The following is a 23,300-nucleotide window of genomic DNA, read 5'->3' on the forward strand; positions in this document are numbered from 1 at the left end:
TTTTCACAGAGACACTCAGGACTTGGACTAAGTTGTTAGTTGTCAGTCATCACGGTGACGTTTCCGCTAAGGCTAACCGACTCCTGCCTCCTGGGCCTGGCCCTGCTTAAGTTAACATACAAGTGAAGTCAAGTCACGACACGCTGCAGAGCCCCCCCCCCCCCCCCCAGACGCAAAAATAAATAAAAAAAATTATAAGGCAAAAATAAAATAATCATAATACATTTTTTAATAGAGAAAAAAAAGGCAGCTACTTGATGCATGGGGCGGGGCCCCTTTTAGAAGTCAAGTCATGGCCGATTTGCCCGACTTGTCAGTCCGCCCCTGATAACAACAAGTCGTCCACATCCTCAGCGGCCATTCTAGAATTAAATTATAAAATACTTCATAACTGGTATCTCACCCCTAGGCGCTTATATAAATTGTACACTTCAACTAGAAACCGTTGCTGGAGATGTGGCCATGTGGGAAGTGGAATGGGACACGTGGTGGTGTAACAGCATTAACAAATTTTGGAGAGCCTTAATAGGAGAGATAGAGGAGGCCTTCCAGGTATTAATACCCCTAGACTCCCTAATATTTTTACTCAACAAACACCTGAGACTTCCATCCAAAGCACACAGTATATTGTTTAGAATACTAACAAACAGCGCAAAGATGCTTATTGTCAGAAACTGGAAGGCTCGTGCCCCCCCCCCCCCCCATTACGGAAATGTGGAGACAGAAAGTCACTGACCTCATTGAACTTGAGGAATATAGATCATACAGGGCAGATACTAGACACTCTTTTATTGTAGCACAAACTATATGGGAACAATACCTGAAGCGCAAAAAAGACAGTAGACATACATATTCTAGTCACCCGACCTAGACAGAAGACAGACAAGTTAATACTGAATTGGATAAAAACCGGGACAATAGAAAACAACTATATATGCTTAATTGCTATAGAACTGAAAACACTTATTTGATAATTTTGTATATCCAGATTGTTAAGCTCATTCGAATTTTAAAATTGAGAACAGACATTTGTTAACAATCACATGATATGTATTATTTTCCATTACTGGTGCGTAAATGTTTATCTGTTTCTAAAATTGTGATTTCTTAAGTTTCTCAATAAAAAAGAGAAATTTGGAATAAAAAGTGGGTAAATTTAAAAGCCAATTCAATCAGTCTTGTTTTATAGGCAATTAAGCAATGATCTTTAGAGTTGAATTATATTTCAATTGAGGTATTAATATAATTTGTGTAATCTAAGTGGTATTTCTTTAATATATTGGTGTATTATTTACAGTATACAGTGTTACACCTGTCTGTATACCTACTGTCATGGAAACCTCATGATTTTAGGTGCAAGGGGTTAACTTCTATTTGTACTATTCTGTTTTATTTGAGAGGTTTTATGTCCCTGTGTATTTTCCTTAACCAAACAGGTCTTTCTGTCATAAACAGTTTCTAAGTTCCATTTGACCAAATGTTATTGCATATGTATTGATGCATCACGTAAGTAAAAATATCAGCACAGAGATAAAAGCAGTGCCCGGAGCTAGATAAGGTCAATCAGAGGACACTAGTAAAACTTGAGACAGGCTTTTAACCATATTATGAAACTAGATGATGAAAATATGACAACCATGTCATATATGGTACCAAACTAATTATCATGATGTTACTGGGAAATTGCTTATATAGGTGTATGCCCTGAATATGTAAAACAGAATTTATAAGATGTTATATAATTTCGCCAAAGATTCTGAGCTTTATGGCATGTCGTTAAAAGAGAGGCGTGAATATTTTGCAAGGGTCCTCTAGAAAGAGGTTTGGTCAAGCAATTTGATATCAGAGAAACAGGTATAAAACTTTGGGCTCTATTTAACAAGCTCCGTATGGAGCTTGATGGCCCCTGTTTCTGGCGAGTCTTCAGACTCGCCAGAAACAGCAGTTTCACAAAGACCGCTGCTCCATAACCTGTCCAACTGCTCTGAGCAGGCGGACAGACATCGCCGGAAATCAACCCGATCGAGTACGATCGGGTTGATTGACACCTCCCTGCTGGCGGCCCATTGGCCGCGAGTCTGCAGGGGGCGGCGTTGCACCAGCAGCTCTTGTGAGCTGCTGGTGCAATGCTGAATACGGCGAGCGTATTGCTTGCCGTATTCAGCGAGGTCTGGCGGACCTGATCCGCACTGTTGGATCAGGTCTGCCAGACCTTGATAAATAGGGGCCTACTGTCTAACAATACAGGTTGTTTATTCTACATGGGGGCTGTATACCAACACAGTGAGTGACCATCTTTTCTTGCCAATTTCCCTGGTGCAGACATCTAAGTTAGTAAAGTATTAGGTCTGTTATTTCTCTTTTTTATTTTAAAACTGTTTCCTGGTGTATAATTCTATTTGTTATCATATTTTTATTAATAATGCACTATGCCTCATTTTTTGCATGATAAATAATTCCTTTATTAAGTTTTTTCCTTTGTCTTATATTTGAACCATGTTACTGAAAGAGACTGGTAGTATTAATACTGTGTTTTTAGATTATTGTTTTGCTAAAGTGTATTATGGGATTTAATTTAGTCTAGATTTTCCTTAAGATTTCCCATAAAATAAATCTTAAGTGGTGGCAGCTTAAAGATAGTTTAATGTGGGTGGCATTAAAGGGGAGTTTGGGCATTTAATCGAAGTCTAGGACAGACTAGAGAGTGTTGTTAACCCTTGCATCCACTGAACTAAGTCACAGACGTGCCTGGAGTGGCTAAACTGTGACAAATGGTCTGTTAACCCTTTCTGTGCCAAACACATGACTGGTGCAGGGTTGGCTAACCCTGGTCATCACACCTCCTTGTCAGATTATTAAATTATAATCAAAAGGAATATTGCCCACTCTTATAGAAATAGTCAATGTCTTAAAACATATATTAGGCCTCAGACCACACACAGGGATTAAAGAGAGTCTGGCCTGTAAAATGCATATGATGATAGTTGTTTACGCCCCCAATTAGTGCTTCTTTGAAATGAGAAGTTGACTTGCCTCTAGGATACAGCTAACCATTAAATTTTCACCTGATCCACTGGAAAACAAGTAATTTCAAGTGGAGAGAAGGACTATTTTAGAGCCCATTTCTCTCCTGATTTAAGTAGAGGGGTATGAGAACCCTCATATGAAAGTAGGAATTCCCACACAGTGTTAATGGTGATCCCCTACCCCAAGCACAAACCCATACTGTGTTTAAAGAGGTGGAGGGCACATACAACACACTCAATAACCCTCACATAAAATAGGGGATTACCCATTTTCAAATAAGGGGTCTTTTGCACCTTCAAGTGGTAGGTGATTGCACCTAATAATCTGTCTGTTAGGTGCCTTTTAAATTGCTTTGGGCTTTAAAAGGGACCATAGCACCTCAAAGTAAAAACTACAAACATTTAGTAGCCCTCTTTTGAAAGAGGAGAGGCCCCTCTTTCAAAGAAGAAGTCACATGCCAATGTGTCTATCAGTTGATTAGTTATCATATGACAGAACTATAGTCACTTGGAATAACATTGGGGATAGAGTATCTCCTATGTTGATACTTACAAAATATAAATAAACCTAAGAACCCTTATTTGCAAGGCCAGATTGTCCTACCATGATACCAAGAGATTTCCTGGTGGGATGCAGCAACTGAGGCTAGAAAACTACAATTTGGGTGGTTAATGGGTGCAATTGGGTTGTAGGGTGGTGCCTATATAACAACAATCAAGCACTTATTTTAATACAAACTTATATAATATAATTCTAAAACAAATATTAGGGGTAGGAAAAATGTGCATTCTTCTGACTCAATGAAAATTAGGGCTGGTCTTCAAAGTTTTCAGGGCTGCTTTTTATGGCCCTGCTTATTTGAAAGCAGCAATCCTGCTGTTTTAAATTACTTGTCCTGTGTCCATCCAGCTGTCAGGTGATTGCCATAATGATGACAAATATCTCACAGCACTGATTCCATTTTAGGGTGTCTGGTGATTTTTAAGAGACTTTATGAACTCCTTATATTCCCACAGGCCTTATATCTGTCAAATGATCATCATACTAATAACGATCACCTAGCAGCAACCACTATCCTCAATTGTTGTATTTTTAATGCTAGGGCTCATAGATGTATGTTTCTCCAAATTAATTTTAAAAAATAATAATACAAGAATCAACATAAATAACTGGGTAAGTGTAAAAATAGATGTTATACTGTGACATTCTATATTTATGGTTCAACTATATATGATGTTTTTGTTTTTTAATATATTGTTTTTGCTACACTGATATTTACATGTATACATTGTCAAAATGGGTGAAGCAGTCCCTCTGAGAAGTCAGAATTTTAAATAGTTTTTAAATGTAGCTAAAACTTGTAAGGCTAAATATTTTATATCTACTCAAAGGGAAAAAATGTTACATTTTATCTCCTAACTTTAATTTTTTTTTTATTGAACAATATAGGTATAAAATCCTAAATTCTGGTGTTTTTAAAGGCAAACGGATGCTTAATATGACACCATAAAATGTGTGTTTTAAATACTTACGGCTAGATTTAGAGTTCTGCGGCCAAAGGGCTGCGTTAGCTACGCATGGTTTTTTTCCCCCGCACCTTTTAAATACTGCTGGTATTTAGAGTTCACAGAAGGGCTGCTTTAGGCTCCAAAAAGGGAGCGTATAGCATAATTTACCGCCACTGCAACTCTCAATACCAGCGGTGCTTACGGACGCGGCCAGCTTAAAAAACGTGCTCATGCACAATTTCCCCATAGGAAACAATGGGGCAGTTTGAGCTGAAAAAAAACCTAACACCTGCAAAAAAGCAGCATTCAGCTCCTAACGCAGCCCCATTGTTTCCTATGGGGAAACACTTCCTATGTCTGCACCTAACACCCTAACATGTACCCCGAGTCTAAACACCCCTAGCCTTACACTTATTAACCCCTAATCTGCCGCCCCCGCTATTGCTGACACCTGCATTATACAATAAACCCCTAATCTGCCGCTCTGTACACCGCCGCAACCTACGTTATCTCTATGAACCCCTAATCTGCTGCCCCTAACCCCCGCCGACCCCTATATTATATTTATTAACCCCCAATTTTGCTGCCCCCAACGTCGCCACTACCTACCTACAATTATTAACCCCTAATCTGCCGACCGGACCTCACCGCTACTCTAATAAATGTATTAACCCCTAAAGCTAAGTCTAACCCTAACACCCCCCTAAGTTAAATATAATTTTTATCTAACGAAATAAAATAAATCTTATTAAATAAATTATTCCTATTTAAAGCTAAATATTTACCTGTAAAATAAACCCTAATATAGCTACAATATAAATAATAATTACATTGTAGCTATTTTAGGATTTATATTTATTTTACAGGCAACTTTGTATTTATTTTAACCAGGTACAATAGCTATTAAATAGTTAATAACTATTTAATAGCTACCTAGCTAAAAGAAATGCAAAATTACCTGTAAAATAAATCCTAACCTAAGTTACAATTAAACCTAACACTACACTATCAATAAATTAATTAACTAAACTATCTACAATTATCTACAATTAAATCAACTAAACTAAATTACAAAAAAAAACACTAAATTACAAAAAACCCCACTAAATTACAATAAATAAAAAAAGATTACAAGAATTTTAAACTAATTACACCTACTCTAAGCCCCCTAAAAAAATAACAAAGCCCCCCAAAATAAAAAATGTCCTACCCTATTCTAAAATAAATATTTTACAGCTCTTTTACCTTACCAGCCCATAAAATGGCCTTTTGCGGGGCATGCCCCAAAGAATTCTGCTCTTTTGCCTGTAAAAAAAAACATACAATACCCCCCCAACATTACAACCCACCACCCACATACCCCTAATCTAACCCAAACCCCCCTTAAATAAACCTAACACTAAGCCCCTGAAGATCTCCCTCCCTTGTCTTCACCACGCCGGGTATCACCGATCTGTCCAGAAGAGGGTCTGAAGTCTTCATCCAATCCGGGCGATGTCTTCATCCAAGCGGGGGCTGAAGAGGTCCATCATCCGGCTGAAGTCTTCATCCAAGCGGGGGGCTGAAGAGGTCCATCATCCGGCTGAAGTCTTCTATCAAGCAGCATCTTCAATCTTCTTTCTTCCGGCTCCATCTTCATCCCGCCAACACAGAATATCCTTCCTCCACGACGAACTCCCGACGAATGAAGGTTCCTTTAAGGGACGTCATCCAAGATGGTGTCCCTCGAATTCCGATTGGCTGATAGGATTCTATCAGCCAATCGGAATTAAGGTAGGAATAATCTGATTGGCTGATGGAATCAGCCAATCAGATTGAAGTTCAATCCGATTGGCTGATCCAATCAGCCAATCAGATTGAGCTTGCATTTTATTGGCTGATCAGGAACCTTAATTCGTCGGGAGTTCGTCGTGGAGGAAGGATGTTCCGCATCGGCGGGATGAAGATGGAGCCGGAAGAAAGAAGATTGAAGATGCCGCTTGATAGAAGATTTCAGCCGGATGATGGACCTCTTCAGCCCCCGCTTGGATGAAGACTTCAGCCGGATTATGGACCTCTTCAGCCCCCGCTTGGATGAAGACATCACCCAGATTGGATGAAGACTTCGGACCCTCTTCTGAACGGATCGGTGATACCCGGCGTGGTGAAGACAAGGTAGGGAGATCTTCAGGGGCTTAGTGTTAGGTTTATTTAAGGGGGGTTTGGGTTAGATTAGGGGTATGTGGGTGGTGGGTTGTAATGTTGGGGGGGGTATTGTATGTTTTTTTTACAGGCAAAACAGCAGAATTCTTTGGGGCATGCCCCGCAAAAGGCCCTTTTAAGGGCTGGTAAGGTAAAAGAGCTGTAAAATATTTATTTTAGAATAGGATAGGGAATTTTTTATTTTGGGGGGCTTTGTTATTTTTTTAGGGGGCTTAGAGTAGGTGTAATTAGTTTAAAATTCTTGTAATCTTTTTTTATTTTTTGTAATTTAGTTTAGTTGATTTAATTGTAGATAATTGTAGGTAGTTTAGTTAATTTATTTATTGATAGTGTAGTGTTAGGTTTAATTATAACTTCGGTTAGGATTTATTTTACAGGTAATTTTGTATTTCTTTTAGCTAGGTAGCTATTAAATAGTTATTAACTATTTAATAGCTATTGTACCTGGTTAAAATAAATACAAAGTTGCTGGTAAAATAAATATAAATCCTAAAATAGCTACAATATAATTATTATTTATATTGTAGCTATATTAGGGTTTATTTTACAGGTAAGTATTTAGCTTTAAATAGGAATAATTTATTTAATAAGATTTATTTTATTTTGTTAGATAAAAATTATATTTAACTTAGGGGGGTGTTAGGGTTAGGGTTAGACTTAGCTTTAGGGGTTAATACATTTATTAGAGTAGAGGTGAGGTCCGGGCGGCAGATTAGTGGTTAATAATTGTAGGTAGGTAGCGGCAACGCTGGGGGGAGCAGATTAAGGGTTAATAAATATTATGTAGGTGTCGGCGGTGTTAGGGGCAGCAGATTAGGGGTACATAGGGATAATGTAGGTTTCGGCGGTGTGCGGTCGGCAGATTAGGGGTTAAAAAAATTTAATAGAGTGGCGGCGATGTGGGGGGACCTCGGTTTAGGGGTACATAGGTAGTTTATGTGTGTTAGTGTAATTTAGAGTACAGTAGTTAAGAGCTTTATGAACCGCGTTAGCCCCGAAAGCTCTTAACTACTGGCTTTTCACTGCGGCTGGAGTCTTGTCGTTAGATTTCTAACGCTCAGTTCAGCCAAGACTCTAAATACCAGCGTTAGAAAAATCTTATTGAAAAGAAAGGATATGGAATTGACGTAAGGGGATCTGCAGTATGGAAAAGTCGCGGCTGGAAAGTGAGCGTTAGACCCTTACCTACGAGACTGTAAATACCAGTGGTAGGACAAAACCAGCGTTAGGACCCCCTAACGCTGGTTTTGACGGCTAACACAGAACTCTAAATCTAGGCGTTAGAAAACAATAACTATGGTGCTGCTTTTCACAATGTACACCCTAACAAAGACACAAAAAAGTTTGTTTTTACTTTTTGCACTTTCTATAGAGGCGTTTTCCATTATTATGATATTTTTGCAAACTTAAGTTATTTTCTAAAAATGGTTGGTCTACTAAAAAAATCTACCAAAAAAGTTAAAATAACCTAAAACTTTTAGTGAACCCACACATCTGAGGTTATGATTGACAACATTATGAAAAAAAAAGATGTTCCTACTATACGATATAGGGAAGAGTGTAAAAAAGATGTTAGCTTGTCTTGCTTTGGAAAGTGTTTTTAATCTGAGATCTCTTGACCTGGATTAAATGGGAAATGAAAATGGTTAAAAAAAAAAAGGTTGCTGTTTAGTGTGGCAGCCAAAATAACTATCTACTAGTTCTTACATAAACATATGTTTAATATTATTTTAATTGATGTCTGTGCCTTCTATGAAAAAAATATATCTCCAAATAACCAACAATCAGCACTGAAACAATGAATGAAAGTTTAAGGGACAGTCTACTCCAGAATTAATTTTTGTTTACAAAGATAGATATTCCCTGTATTACCCATTCCCCAGTTTTCCATAACCAACACGGTTATATTATTATACATTTTACCTCTGTAATTACCTTGTATCTAAGCCTCTTTGACAGACTTGCATTTTAGCCAATCATTGCATACTCTATGGGAGTGACCACAATGTTATCTGTATAATACACATGATCTATTGCTGTCTAGCTGTAAAAAACTGTCAAAATGCACTGAGATTAGAGGTGACCTTCAAGGCCTTAGAAATTAGCATATGAGCATATTTGTGTTTCCAAGAAAACATATAGCCCCTGTACCTATTCTCTGATCCATCTAATACATTATTCTTGTCCAATTTTAAGAGCATATCAATTTTAAGTCAATCTTTGCCAATCTTAGTTGTAAAGCTGACTATATTCAATTCAAAATAAGGAGCTATCTTTTTCTCATATAATGTTGGACAAGATAATGAGCCCCTGATTTATTTATCACAGGGTATGAGTGGGGTTTTCATTTGTCTAAAAATGATTCAAAAGATTTAGAAGAACTTGGATACAGTATGAGGTTAGTGACCAAACATGAAATCTTACCAGTATCAATTATCACATTTTTTTTTTATGTATTATATGAAGTGGAAGGAATATACTTTGGAGAGTAAATAGTCATTATCACATGGAATGTATGTGAATCAGATTTATTTAATACATTATGCAATTTATTTGGCTCATGCTCATGTTTAGAACCTACCAACCTAGAGGTAAATTTACACCTATTCATCTTCAGGAAGGAGTTAAAGACCCACAGATGAACTCCACATCACTTAGGGCATAAACATTAGAAATATGTTTTATTTGTCTCAGCCTCCTTTTTGAGAAGGAACATTTTGTAACTCAGAAGTCTGAATGCAAACACAATCCTCTATTACAAATACATTTGAGAACAAGACATACTGTCAGAAACTTACCTCCAAATGATCCCGTGATGGGCTCCTGTCTTGGCGTTTCACCTGGAGGAATGCAGAGGTCTGTCTTCTGCAGTAGTGGCTGCTCTTCCTAGGCACATGCAGCCACACACTGTGATGATTTAAAGGGACCATGCACAATTACAATAATTCCAACCTAAATGGCTACAGGTGTGAAAGTTCCAATATAAATCCACTCAGCCCTTCACTCTGGGTTGAGATATTGTAAGTTACACCTTGTCCTTATCTGCTCTCCTTGTTCCTGTGCCTGCTGAGTCCCAAGCTGTTACTTATTCCTGTGCTTTCTGTACAAGTGGCAGCTTACCTGAATCCTGCTATCCCGTGGCAGCCTCACCAGCAGTATCCGCTGGGTATCCTGTGCCTGCTGAGTCTCCTGTATCCTACTGTACCAATATCAGTTTACTCTATTCTGCTGTGCCTGCTGCACTCACCTGGTATCCCATGGCAGACTCGCCAACAGTATCCACTGGGTATCCTGTGTCTGCTGAGTGTCCTGTATCCTGATGTACCAGTGGCAGCCTACCTGTTTTCTGCTGTACCCACTGCACCTGCCTGGTATTACATGACAGCATCACCAACAGTACCTGCTGGGTGTCCTGTGTCTACTGTACCAGTCCCAGCTTACCTGTATCCTACTGACCCTGCTGCACTCACCTGGTATCCCTTGACAGCCTGTTGAGTCTCCTGTATCCTGCTGTACCAGTGGTAGTTTACCTGAATTCTGCTGTACCCACTGCACCTACCTGGAATCCTGTGGCAGCCTCCTCAGCAGTACCCACTGAATATCTTATGTCTCCTGAATCTCCTGTGCTTGATGTACCAGTGGCAGATTTCATGAATCCTATTTTCACTACTGCATCTATCTGTTATCTTCTGGCAATCTGTCCCCTATACCTGCTGAACATTACTCCTTCCTTTCCCCTTGGAACCCAGGATTGATCTCATGATACCAGACCTTAGGCCTGTTTTTGGACTCTGCTCTTGTTTGCCCCTTGATACCTAGTTGCAGGACTGATCTCATGATATCAGACCTTAGGCACGTTGCTGAACTTTGCTCTTTTTTAACCCTTGATATTGATCAATTCTTAGTTTGTTTCTCTTGCTTTATTAAAGCCTTGCAAAAGACTTTTGGTTTCCTGTACATCTATTCCTGCATATTGAGTTCTGCTCATCCTAACCCTCATACATACTTTGTTCTAGTATTGTTCTATGTGTGAAATGTCATGTTAAAGGTGAGATATCATTGGAAGCTATGTGCACAAATATATATATAGAAATTGATATCAAATATGAAGCTAATGGTATCAAGTTATTACTGTAAGTTTCAAACAGGTGTTCCAATCTACAAAGAGTCTGTGTGCAATAAATTTGCTCAATTAGTGAAGGCAGACTTCTTCAAAGGAAGCCTATATAAGGATTTTTCCTATCTGTAGACAACAGTCGCTAGGTCTAGAGCTAATCCTTTGAAGCAAAAGTATATGCAAGAGTTAATTACCCTAAGCTGAGTTGAATACACGTAAGCCTAGACTACTCATCTGAGTTTAAGGATCTAAGAAAACCTTTTAAAACATGAGTTCTTTGAAAGCATATCAGAATTTAAATCTTGATTCTAAAAGGGGAAAATTAGAACTTCATATAAAATGAATTGTGTAATTTTCAAATATTTCCTTGATACTCATACTGTATAAATAAATATATATATATATATATATATATATATATATATATATATACACATTTATATATGGATCTAGGAAATGCATTTCAGATTTGTAATATATTAAATGAACAACTATATAACCTTATTTTAAAGATGTATGAAACAAATAACATCTTCTTGATTTTTCCAGGAGTATAGTGAACCACTCAGAGGAGATAGATACTGTCCAAATAAATTGCATAAATGTGTAATTGTGGATCTGAGAAGAAATGCCTTATAGTAACATATTAGATAATTATTTGCTGAATTTAATAAGTAGCTATATAGTCAATTTAAAATGTCCAATTTATTTAAAAATAAATAACCTATTCTTATATTTTTCAGACATCTAATAAGTGCATATGTAATTGATTCTGTAAATTATACCATATATTTTTATACACACAGCAAGAGATATACAGATATACAATATTTATATTAATATGGGATAATAATCAAACGTAACTTTAAAGGCATCTTCTAAAATACTATAAGTAATATACCCATGTTTAGTATGATAATACTCAGGGTAAATAGTATAAAATAATCCCATACAGATTGAACATATAATGTATTGATACTGGAAATTAAAGTGTATTTAATATCACTTTAAAAGTTAGATATTAAACTGTTAGCAGTATTGATGGTGAGACTGCATTTCTGGTTGTCTGTTGCCATCTAGAGGTTTATGCAAGAATTGCAACCAAAAGGAGATGGTAGTGTCGGATAACAACATACATTCCCAGTAAACCAATTAAATGTTCAGCTCTGAGGGCCAATGGAGAGACAAGCACCGTGGGGCATATCTGAATATTCACCAATAATTACAAAACAGAGGCGGGCTTATCACTTGATAAAAAAGCTCATGCAAGAGGAAAGAAGGGGTCTTTGGTCTTTTTCTGGAATTTTGACTGACTCATGACTGCTGCTGGAACACAGTCTCTATAAGCAAAACTTGGCTAACCTTTATTTTTCCAAAATTGCAAATACCTCTCTTATTTATGAGGTGAAATGGATTTATCTGAAAAAGCTGAAATTTTCAAATTGGTTTAACTGGTGACGTATACAATTGATCTATATTTTATATTTAATACATTTTAACAAAAGTATTCTAAAGCGTTTCAGAACTGTACATAAATTGGTTATTGTGGTTAAATCTCTGGTAGTTATTAATTAAGCATTGTTAAGCTAATCATCCATAGTCTGATATTGGAGTGAACTAAGCTGGATAATTATAGACTGTTCTGGGATCCTCATTTGGGGTATATTAATGTGATTCATTGTGAGTAAGGTAAATTTTAGAGATATATTTTTTTATGATCTGTTGTATAGAATATTGTAACGGAATAAGCGTGTATAATTTATTTATAATCTAGTTATTACATAAATATAATTTAATGTGTCTATAAATTTAACTAATCTACGAACTAAGGAATAAATATTGATTTTAATAAATATATTTTTAAGTATATATATATATATATATATATATATATGTATGTATATATATATATACTGTATATACATTTTAATTGGAGGTTACTTTAAAGATAATAATAAATAAATTATATTGTAACCCTGGTATATACCGACAGAAAATTGCTTTGATCCTGATTTATTAAACCCTTTAATATACTCAACTTCCTGCCATGATCCTTTCATGCACTCAATGGCTTATAAATAGTTCACCACCCAATACAAACCTCTCTGCACCAGAGGTCAGTACCTTATGTCAATAAACAGCTGACAAAGAGTTAACACAGCTAAGTATGAGGTATATTTTACTTTAAGTTCATTAAGCTTTAAAATATAATATATGTTGAACTGAAAAATTGGTGTTATAAATTAAGCATTTTCATATATAGTAAGTCTCCCTTGCACTATTTTGGATTCATTTTAACTAACTATAGCTACATAAATTCTGTATGTGAAAGCAAACTTGAAGTATATTTGCAGCATTCATCATAGATTGTAGTTCTCTTTAATTCCCTTGACAGCACTTTTGTAGTATGAAAATAACACTAGCATTTAAAAAAAAAAAAAAAAACACAAAAAAAAAAAACAATGTTTATTTTGTTCTAAATAATTGTTAGCTTTATCTGGTTAGAAATACATTGCATGTATTATCAGTTAATCCTGACTTCCAAGTGCAATATTTGGGTAATCAGTTTTCTATAGAATATTTGGGTAATCAGTTTTCTATACAATATTTTTAAAAATTCAGGGGCGTAACTAGACCTTACTTGGCCCCAGGGCAAAGGCTGTGAATGGGCCCCCCATTTCAACAGTGTCCATTTTGGCTTTTTGCAATAAACAGGAGCTTAGCAGGCAGCTATATAATAGAAAGAACAGCTTCTCTGTTACTCTGAGTCTTCCTTCTCCTTTGGTTAGTCTATGCCAGAGTTGGGAGTTGGGAGACATTTGTTTAATTAACCAGAGGTCTAAGTGCAAAGTGCTCCCTCAAGCTTGTGGAAGCACTGAACAGCCACTTGTAATGGCTGGTTATCTAACGTGCGCTTGGAAACAGGCAAATGTATCCCTTTACGGGCATACGTTAAAATAGCGCTTCACTTGTAATCTAGCCCAATATGTTCTATTGACCATAGTACAAAGTATGCAGCGTGCATTCCTATTTAATTTGCTTGTTTTTATGGTAATTTACCTTGACATGTTTTTTACTTCTCTACAGAGCCTGCAGTGCTTCTGTTGCAAAGAACTTTAAATATAAGTATAGCTTGCAACATATATCAGCGCAAGCTATGTAGGGTTACTGGCTCACCTTCTCATATAGCAATATACAAAGAACAGAAGCACATCAATATAATAGGCCGACCTTCATTCTTTTTCTATTCTTTCTAAGATAGAGTCCCAGCTTGTAAAGAGCTAGAGAAAAAAAATAAAGGAATGTTTTTAATAAAATGATGCTGCAGAGCTTTTTTGTGTTGCTACCACTCACACAGGCACACTGTAATTAGTTTAGAGTAGTAAAGCAAAAATGTGTTGTTCTTGTTATTATTATAATTTTTACAGTACTAACTATACAAAATGATGTTACCTAATTGATTAGACTGTTTATAGAAATTCATCTGTTCACATTTCATCATTGATTAAACAAATGGCACGGCTGGTTTGTACAGCTTCATGCTATTATGGTTCAATTTTCAACACAACTAATTGGTTCAAGCAAGGAAGTAAAATATTTATTTCCATTGCACTTGTCTTACAAACAGAGACAGCGATCAAGGGAAAGCCATGCTCTGACGAAAGAAATGGGAAAGTATTAAGTAAACATGTAAAGCACACTATGTACAGCACAAGTCAAAATAGCACTGTTTATATTGTTTTTAAATATCAGTTGTGTCTGCTATACTTATTTTGTTAAATCATTTTATAATAATACTACTTTTTTGGATTAGATCAGTCAAATTATCAAGACAGGGAGGTCCCAAAAAAAAACAACTCAACTGTTTAGCCATTTCCACATGTGCTGATCTGTGTGGGAGTTTTTAGATGCTGCTCACATTGAAGCTCTACTGTAGGTTATCTTTCAAAACATTGAAAGACGGACGAGAAATTGCCTGTTTGGGTTGGCCAGGCTCGCAGTCCATTGGTCTGTTGATACATAGTCTAAAAAAGTGGGCTGATCCTCTCTGTGCTGACGAGTGGGTTTGTGTATCTTACAGGATATAATGGGGACTACAATTTCAGTAAAAGTCCGCTGGCATCACCACTGAGCTGCAATGTAGTCAGCTGGGGGGGGGAGCTGCCTTAAAAGCGTGTTTAGATATAGATAAATATATTAATATAGAACAAGTTTGTGATTGCAATATTATGAATAAAACATGATCGCGCAATTGCGACTGCAATACTATGAAATATGAATATAGAAAATGTTAAAATGCGATCACAATATTGTGAAATATGGAAAAGCAAAAACACAATTGCAATATCGTGAAATATAGAAATGTAAGAACACAATCACAATTTTATAAAATATGAATATTGCGATCGTAAATTAACATTCTCAATATTATGTAAATATGAATAATGAGTAGCGCAATCTTAAAATAAGTATTAGAGCAGCACCCACTGAAATGTGTATTAAGATGCCTACCGGCAATGCTGCTTTTAAACAGTACTGTCAGCTTTTTGGAATATTTTGCCGGCTTTCTAAACATTGCTACAGATCCCTTTTGAATATGTCGCCGCCTCGATCATCAGGTCCTCAGAGAGAAACTCACACATAATATATGTATATATTTTTTTACCAGACACAGCAGATTCAAACTATACAATTATTTATTTATTTATGTATATTTATGTATATTTTCTAAGCACTATAGTTAAAAGAAGAAGGGTTTATCCTTATACAAATAAGCGCCTGTGTACTGTTACATGCCTAAAGATCCTCTCATAGAAAATATATATTCATGTTTGAATACACAAGGTTGTAAACAATGGTGTGTGTGTGTGTTTTTTTTTTTTTAACCTCTTAAGGACATATGACGGAATTTTTCCGTCATAAAACAATTGAGCAAACTGAAAGCTGTGTCCTTAAAGGGTTAAACTCTATAGTCAAAACAAGAAGGGCTTATCTTCATATAAATTAGGGTCTTTGTGCACATAGGGGCTCTCATGAACCTCTTTTAAAATAAATACACATTTATTCATACCAGGTAATTACTATTAACACAGTAATCACCTTGCGACTAAAACGTATATAGAGGCTTCATTTAAAAAAAGCACTTATGGGCTTTATAACAACGGTAAGCGCTAGTTGAAACCCTTGCTACATATACTTCCCTGTTCTCACAACAGCAGAGACGTCCACTCATAAGAGGCAGGGGAGGCAGTGCCTACCCTGCCATATGTGGCCAAAGCTTAATTAAATTTTAATTAAAAACAAAAACAAAAAAAAGTAAAACAAAAAAAATCCCCCCCCCTATGTAATGCTATGGAGAGGCAGGTACAGGAACGCTTCTCTCCATTGCAGTACATGGGTCAAAGGAAAAGCTGTGCTGCAGCGCCACCTGTGTTCTGTCAATATATTAGCAGCAAAAATTGGGACCAATAGGAGGCACCCCTCTTGATGCCTCCTAGCAAGTGAAGGATATATAGATTAATCAGAAGGAGGATGCATGTGACACAACTGGAAGCTGAGGTAACCTAAGAAAAGATGACACCAAGCAGAGGAGTAAAGTAGTATTCTACATCTCTTGTGATTCACAAATTGTGTTCAGATACAGCTCATTAACAGGAGGACAGTAAGTGAGCATAACTCAAGCAGAAGAGTAAAGTAGTATTCTACATCTCTTGTGATTCACAAATTGTGTTCAGATGCAGCTCATTAACAGGGGTGGACAGTAAGTGAGCATAACCCAATACTGACAGGAAGTCAAAGGGTCAATTCAAATTTAAATCCATAATTTAAAACCCAGAGTTTGAAGTTAAATGTGCAGTGTCCACATTATTTAAATTAAAGTTTTTGACATTGAATATTGCTAAGCCTTCCTTTTTCATGGTTATTTTATTTAATTTGGTACAAACTCCATATATGTTATGTCTGTTCAGTCAGAGGATGCAGTATCTATTTTTATTTTTCTCTGTGTCTCCATTTATTTAAAGACTGCTGTTAACTTGTAATTCACAAATCAAATGAAAGCTTTTGCATTGTGTTTTTAATATGTGCTGCTTTTATACAAGTTTATATTAATAAGAAGGAGATAATGAGTCATTTAAAAAAATGTATGTAATTATTGCAGTTAAATGTTTTTAGAAATAATGCCACTGTAAAGTAACTGGTTAAACACATAGTCAAAGGGAGACATTTAAAATTAAACTTTCATGATTGAGGTAAAGCATGCTATTTTAATAGACTTTTCTAGTTATTTATATTTTGAGAATTAGCATCAACTGTTACTGGCCCCATGTCAGCAAATCAAATTAGTTTTTGAAAGGAACATGAAAGTCATAATTACATTTCCATAATTCAGATAGAAATTGCATAATAATAATAATAAACTTTCTATTTTACTTTTATTATTATGTACTTCATTCTTTTGGTATCCTTTGGTGTCCTTTATTGAAGAGCATACCTAAGTGGGATGTGCACGTGCGTTTCTTGAACACCATATTGCAGCAGCTGTGTTGACAGTATTAATAACTTGTCCTTTGTGTAAAACTTGTATGGTAAATTATTTCTATTTTTACAATACAGTAGTGAGTAGAGAAGAGATAGTGTATCATTCTAATTGCTTAGTAACTGGCACTGTGCCACAGAATTGTGTGAGTGTGTATGTGAGCAGAGTGTGTGTGGGTGTCAGTGAGCAGAGTATGTGTGCTTTATTCTCCAGGTAATCAATACATGTCCGATGAGCTGGTGCTTTAGTGCAGTGTTTCTCAACAATGGTCCTCAAGTACCCCCAACAGGCCAGGTTTTCATTATAGCTGAATCAGTGCACAGGTGAAGTAATCAGCTGATCAGTAACTCAGTGGTTACTAACTTAATCTCACCCATCACCTTATTATGTCACCTGTGCACTGGTTCAGCTATCGTTTAAACCTGCCCTGTTGGGGGTACTTGTGGCCCTCTGTACATGTGTTTCTCCGGCTTATCATATCTAGTGCCTCACCAGCCTCTGACCTCACTGCACGTCACTGCACAACAGAAAAAACGTGATTTTTTTGGATAGAAAATAGTGTATATGTGCGCTAGAAGAAAGCTATAGGGTTAATTGTAATTTCAAATATTTGATGTATATCAAATGATCATAAGTGAAATGAAAATATTTGCAAAATGTTTGCAAAAATTTGTGCAAAATGTGTTTCTAAATTATTTGCCGATATAAAATAGAAAATAATCAAATAGAAAATAATTTAAAAATGTGTTATTTGTGCTTGCATGAAACAAAATCTTCAACAAAGAATAATTATGTTATCAAAAAATTTGCATTTTCAACAAAGGATAACTATGATATCAAAAAATAGGTGAAAAAAATGTGTTATTTGTGGTTTCATGAAACAAAATCTTCAACAAAGGATAACTATAATATGTTATTTTGTGCTTGCATGAAACAAAATCTTTAACAAAGGATAACTATAAAAAATTATAGAATTTTCAACAAAGGCTGACTATAATATCAAAAAATAATTGAATTAAAATGTGTTGTATGTGCTTACATAAAACAAAATATTCAACAAAAGATATCGAAATACCAAAAAAAAACAGTTTAATAAATATTTATAACAATCTTATGATTGTATTGCTCATCATTTTTTTTTAAATTTACATAATATGACCGGTCATTTCTTTAGTTTGATTGCACTATATTAAATCAAATACAAAAATACAAAAAATATAAAAAATATAAAATTACAAAATATTGCAAATACAATCAGTCTCAAAGCGCTTGAAAAGTCTCCTTTTGGGAATTCTCCTTTTGCAAAATGGAAACACCTGTATCAGTTAAATCATTGAAGCTCTGTTCATATTATCAGGAAAAAGTAAATAACTAAAGAGCAACATCAAGCAAAAGGTAGGCACTTTAACAAGGGATGTAAGAGTCCGGACGTTGTGTGCTAGCATACCGCTATCAGCTGTATACAAAGTCTTATATGAACTTTTAATGTGAATTCCAAGTACACTCTTATAAAAGGTATTTTAGAACATCTCACCTACTACTTGAATTACGTTTAAAGAGTTAACCGGCGCCAATAGTATGCGAGCTCAATCGGATTGGCTGATTGGATCAGCCAATCGGATTGAACTTGAATCTGATTGGCTGATTCAATCAGCCAATCAGATTTTTCCTACCTTAATTCCGATTGGCTGATAGAATCCTATCAGCCAATCGGAATTCGAGGGACGCCATCTTGGATGACGTCATTTAAAGGAACCTTCATTCGGACTTAGGACGTCGGAAGAAGAGGATGGATCCGCGTCGGCTGCTTCAAGATGGTCCCGCTCCGCTCGGATGGAAGAAGATAGAAGATGCCGCTTGGATGAAGATGTTTACCAGTCCGGATCTCCTCTTCTTGCCGGATAGGATGAAGACTTCGGACCCTCTTCTGGACCTCTTCTTGCCGGATGGGAGGAAGACTTTGGACCCTCTTCTGGACGGATCGGTGATACCCGGCGTGGTGAAGACAAGGTAGGAAGATCTTCAGGGGCTTAGTGTTAGGTTTTTTAAGGGGGGTTTGGGTTAGATTAGGGGTATGTGGGTGGTGGGTTTAATGTTGGGGGGGTATTGTATGTTTATTTAAATGCAAAAGAGTTGTTTTCTTTGGGGAATGCCCCGCAAAAGGCCCTTTTAAGGGCTGGTTAGGTAAAAGAGCTGTTAAATTTTTATTTTAGAATAGGGTAGGGCATTTTTTTTATTTTGGGGGTTTAAAATTCTTGTAATCTTTTTTTATTTTTTGTAATTTAGCGTTTGTTTGTTTTTGTAATTTAGTGTTTTGTTTTTTTTGTAATTTAGTTTAGTTGATTTAATTGTAGATAATTGTAGATAGTTTATTTAATTAATTTATTGATAGTGTAGTGTTAGGTTTAATTGTAACTTAGGTTAGGATTTATTTTACAGGTAATTTTGTAATTATTTTAACTAGGTAACTATTAAATAGTTCTTAACTATTTAATAGCTATTGTACCTGGTTAAAATAAATACAAAGTTGCCTGTAAAATAAATATTAATCCTAAAATAGCTACAATATTATTATTATTTATATTGCAGCTATATTAGGGTTTATTTTACAGGTAAGTATTTAAATTTAAATAGGAATAATTTATTTAATAAGATTTATTTTATTTCGTTAGATTTAAATTATATTTAATTTAGGGGGGTGTTAGGGTTAGGGTTAGACTTAGCTTTAGGGGTTAATACATTTATTAGAGTAGCAGAGAGGTCCGGTCAGCAGATTAGGGGTTAATAATTGTAGGTAGGTGGCGGCGACGTTGGGGGCGCCAGATTAGGGGTTAATAAATGTAATATAGGTTGCGGCGGTGTACGGAGCGGCAGATTAGGGGTTAAAAATAATATGCAGGGGTCAGCGATAGCGGGGGCGGCATATTAGGGGTTAATAAGTGTAAGGTTAGGGGTGTTTAGACTCGGGGTACATGTTAGGGTGTTAGGTGCAGACTTAGGAAGTGTTTCCCCATAGGAAACAATGGGGCTGCGTTAGGAGCTGAACGCTGCTTTTTTGCAGGTGTTAGGTTTTTTTCAGCTCAAACTGCCCCATTGTTTCCTAAACGAGCACGTTTTTGAAGCTGGCCGCGTCCGTAAGCACCGCTAGTATTGAGAGTTGCTGTGGCGGTAAATATGCCTGTACGCTCCCTTTTTGGAGCCTAACGCAGCCCTTCTGAGAACTCTCAATACCAGCGTTGTTTAAAAGGTGCAGGGGGGAAAAAGCATGCGTAGCTAACGCACCCCTTTGGCCGCAGAACTCTAAATCTAGGCGATTTAACTGATTTAACTGATACAGGTGTTTCCATTTTGCAAAAGGAGAATTCCCAAAAGGAGACTTTTCAAGCGCTTTGAGACTGATTGTATTTGCAATATTTTGTAATTTTATATTTTTTATATTTTTTGTATTTTTGTATTTGATTGAATATAGTACAATCAAACTAAAGAAATGACCGGTAATATTATGTAAATTTTAAAGAGAATTTTTATGAGCAATACAATCATAAGATTGTTATAAATATTTATTAAACTGTTTTTTGATATTTATTAAACTGTTTTTTTGGTGTTTCGATAACCTTTGTTGAAGATTTTGTTTTATGTAAGCACATACAACACATTTTAATTCAATTATTTTTTGATATTATAGTCAGCCTTTGTTGAAAATTCTATTATTTTTTATAGTTATCCTTTGTTAAAGATTTTTTTTCATGCAAGCACAAAATAACATATAGTTATCCTTTGTTGAAGATTTTGTTTTATGAAACAACAAATAACACTATTTTTTGTTATCATAGTTATCCTTTGTTGAAAATGCTAATTTTTTGATAACATAATTATTCTTTGTTGAAGATTTTGTTACATGCGAGCACAAAAATAGTTATCCTTTGTAGAAGATTTTGTTTCATGCAAGCACAAATAACACATTTTTAAATTATTTTCTATTTTATATCAGCAAATAATTTGCAAACACACTTTGCACACATTTTTGAAACATTTGCAAATATTTTCATTTCACTTATGATCATTTGATATACATCAAATATTTTGAAATTATAATTAACCCTATAGCTTTCTTCTAGCGCACATATACACTATTTTCTATCCAAAAAAATCACTTTATAACAAGGGTCCATGGTGGTCATTATGTCTTGTTGATTGTCTTTTATAAATGTAAATATAAATGTATTTACATGTGTTTTTTTATTTTGTTTTGTTTTTGTAGAAGTGCTTTACATTTATATTCCATTTGAAAGAGCAGGCAATCAGGCCTTCCAAACTCTGGGTATTGGGAGGCTCCCCTATCTGGGGGTAAGTGCAGAGGGGGCTGCAATTAGCCCCGATAGATCCCCCTAGATGACAACACATGGTCATCATCTGAACTAAAGATATTGGGCTCCATTTATCAAGCAATGAATGCTGCTTTGGAGGCCCTTCATTTTAGGAGGCGGATTAAAACTATCCCGATCCAATACCATCAGGATGATTGGCAGCCCCTGCTATCGGCCTATTGGCCACCAGGGAGCAAGGGCAGCATTGCACAAGCATTTCAACAGAAATGATTGTACAATGATAAATGTGGACAGTGTATGCTGTCCTCCTACAAACGATGTTGAGGGGACATGATTCGCTACAGCGAATCATGTCCCCTCGACATTTGATACATGGAGCCCATTGTGTGGATTACAAGCACATGTTGTCATTCACACTAAAATGATTCAAGTCTATTTTATTTGGTACATAAAATAGGGTATTTAAAGTGTATTGGATTTATCATGGGGGGGGGGTTGATAAAATCAGATATTTCTGTTCTGAAAAAAAAAGAAAAGTTTTTTTTCTGTGCTTGTGGATGTTACAGTTCACCAATACAGCTGTGGACGTATTCTTTATTAAGAAACATACAAAAGAGAAAAGAGGACACCCCAATGGTGTAGACTCACAAAACAGCACACTCTTCAAAGCAACACATTTCTTACTCACGTTTATAAAAGCTTTCGTTTGTGCTATTCACACATGCTGGGCTCTTTAAAGCCGTCCAGCTGACTTATACTCGAGTCTCAATCTTCAACCTGGGACTACAATATTCTGTATCACGTTTTCCATTATGGTTAAGATTTCCCATAAATATCAGGATGGGTGTAAAATCCCCAAAATGGAGCAATTTCCCAGTATGAAAAAGCTCAGTTCAAAGCTCTAAAATTAAAACTAAATTTGTTTAATATAAAGGCTATTACGCAGCGCTATACAAAGAATAAAAACATTACAGGGATACAGTAATCCACAAGCAAGTAGGGGAAAATAACAGTTGTAGGTGCAGTAATTGATTTATACAGAAGGAGAGGAATGCCCTGCCCCTGAGCACAATCAATAGTAGTTCACTTTAAATACAAAGTGGCCTACAGGTAGAAAGGCTCTCAAGCTTACAATCTAAAGAAGAGGGAATGGACATAAAAGGTAAGGGAGAAGGGAAGTAATACTGATATAAGGCAGTGTAATTGAGAGTGAGTAATGACATAGGGAAACAAAAAAAGAGTGTGTGGTGACTGAGCAAATGAGGTTTGGAAAAGTGTAAAAGATGTGATACAAAGGCTGTGAGTCTGAGGTGGTTTTTCTATCCTGGCTTATTAGTAACAGCTGTGCATAATTACTGTTAAAAGGTGATTATATATTAAGGTAAACACAAGGTTGGGTGGTGGTGGGAGTAACTGAGGGCTAGTGCTTGCAGATCTGGGAGAGTCTGATGTTAGCTTTAAAGTCTGTAAGCTGGTTTGCTAGTCTGAGAGTGTGATGTTAGATTTGAATAAGCTGGTTTGCAGATCTGGGAGAATCTGATGTTAGATTTAAAGTTTGTAAGCTGGTTTGCTGGTCTGGG

The sequence above is a fragment of the Bombina bombina genome, chromosome 3, assembly GCF_027579735.1.
Source record: "Bombina bombina isolate aBomBom1 chromosome 3, aBomBom1.pri, whole genome shotgun sequence".
Taxonomy (NCBI): Eukaryota; Metazoa; Chordata; class Amphibia; order Anura; family Bombinatoridae; genus Bombina; species Bombina bombina.